This window comes from Ranitomeya imitator, chromosome 4 (genome assembly GCF_032444005.1).
Source record: "Ranitomeya imitator isolate aRanImi1 chromosome 4, aRanImi1.pri, whole genome shotgun sequence".
Classification (NCBI taxonomy): domain Eukaryota; kingdom Metazoa; phylum Chordata; class Amphibia; order Anura; family Dendrobatidae; genus Ranitomeya; species Ranitomeya imitator.
The window spans coordinates 680,939,568-680,941,538 of NC_091285.1; the positions used below are offsets into that span (position 1 = coordinate 680,939,568).

Here is a 1,971-nt window from a genome sequence, read left to right on the forward strand (position 1 = left end):
GGTGCTGCGCTGCTGGATGGCTGGGACGGGTCCGTGGCTGTCGGCTGAAGGACCGCTCCAGAACCTGTGGCGACAGTCGTGCAGTGTGTGCTGTGAAAAAATAAAACAGAAAATTAATACCAAACGATAACAAGACGGTACATCCTATGGAATTAAAAATGACAGATTATGTCAATGCAATACAACCGGAGGCATGTGACAAATACTCACGTTCTCAAGAGAAGGACCGGTCTCAGGAAGGCCAGCACACGGTGGTACTTGTACAGCCGGTGCCTTGCTCCGGAAGCACTAGCTGCACTCTTCTCTGCACGCAGGTCCTTGTTGAAGCGGTCCTTCATGGAACGCCAACGTGTTCTTACTTTGTCCACTGTGAAATAACAATAAAATATAATGGTCAGAATCAGGACTTTTGGCCATGCTCTCGTGACTGTGTGTGATGACAGAAACTACGAAAAGTTTCTGTCATCACACACAGTCAAGAGAGCATGGCCAAGGTCTGTTTCTTCACACTATCGTGCAATACTTACCAAATGCATTACGGACCCGTGGCGTTGAATTCTCCCAGCCATCCCACAACGCTTGGGCCACCTCACTCCACAAACGACGGATAACACTATTGACGGAGTGCTGTTGATCCCGGCTGTCCCACAACGGGACTCGCTCCTGTACCAGAGTGATTAGCAGGTCATTATCGATGTGGTCATCGTCCCGTTGTGAAACCTAAAATTTAATTAAAAAAAATTAAGTTTGCTCAACCACATTTAAAAAAAAAAAAAAAAAATGAGAAAGGGCAGAAATATGAAAGACAACTTAAATAAGGACAGTCTGCCTGGTATACATACCCGCTGCCGTCTTCCACCTGGACCTTGACTCCGCTGCTCCGTACCTCTCTGTCCCTCAGTTGAAGTGCTCTATAGAATAAAAAAAATATAATTGCCTCATGTGTCGATGTGACAGTCAATACTTACCAAGCTGACGGAACAAAAAATTACCTCGCTCACGTGATCCACTTCTGATTGCCGTGGCTGGAATTCATCATCAGACGAAGAAACCGGAGAAGACATTCTGATGCGTGTTGAAAGAAAAACATTGAAAAAATTAGGACATGTAGATCCAAAAAATTGAAGAATAATGCATTGGCAAGGATATACTCACATTGCTCTGTGTCTTGTCCAACAATGCGTCCGGGCAGGGTGCTGTCTTCCTTGGAGTCTGATGAGAAGTGACCAGAAACTTCCCCCAGCCTTCCTTTTATAACCCTTCAGCTATGGGGGAGCCTTATCAGTGTCTAGACAACCTTATCTTAACTATGGTGCCAAAAAAAACGCATGCTTTAAAAAAACGCATGTCCAAAAAAACGCATGCGTCTCCATTGACTCCAATGCAATTTTTTTCCAAAAAAAAACGCATGTGAACGCATGCGTTTTTTTGGAAAAAAAAAACGCTTTGCAAAATACTACATGTTGCATTTTAGAAAGTGAACGCATGCAGTTAAAAAACGCATGCGTTCAAAAACGCGGACAAACGCGGACATCAAAAAACGCACGCGTTTTTAATGTTAAATATAGGGAAAAAAACGCATGCGTTTTTTTTCAGAAAAACGCATGCGTTCAAAAACGCTAGTGTGAAACCAGCCTAAAAGGTGTGGCCTTCCTTTGTATTGAGTTGGGCGGCCGTGCGTCCACTAGTTGGTCCCTGTCTCTCAGCCCTTATCTACACGCACATCACTTGACAAATGGTAAAGTTTTTAATATTAGGGTATGTTTCCACGGTCAGTAAATGCTGCGGGTTTGATGCTGCGTTCATCTGCAGCGTCAAACCCGCAGCGGCCATATGTTACAGCATAGTGAATGGGATTTCAAGAAATCCCATCTCCACTTTGCGTCCAGAGACGCCCCCAGCATCCCTGCGTAAACGGACATGCGGCGCGTCTGATCGTGAAAACTGCAGTGCAGGTGACCGCCGGAGACT

The 1,971-nt window shown here is 45.1% G+C and overlaps 1 long non-coding RNA gene across 1 annotated transcript; it reads right to left on the reverse strand.

Moving 5' to 3' along the window:
• Nucleotides 1-216: 216 nt before the first annotated feature.
• On the reverse strand, nt 217-1,032 carry LOC138674354 (uncharacterized). Its single transcript, XR_011320603.1, has 3 exons — nt 843-1,032; nt 528-720; nt 217-367 (listed from the first exon to the last, which is right to left on the reverse strand). It is a non-coding gene; the product is annotated as an uncharacterized lncRNA (long non-coding RNA).
• Nucleotides 1,033-1,971: the final 939 nt, after the last annotated feature.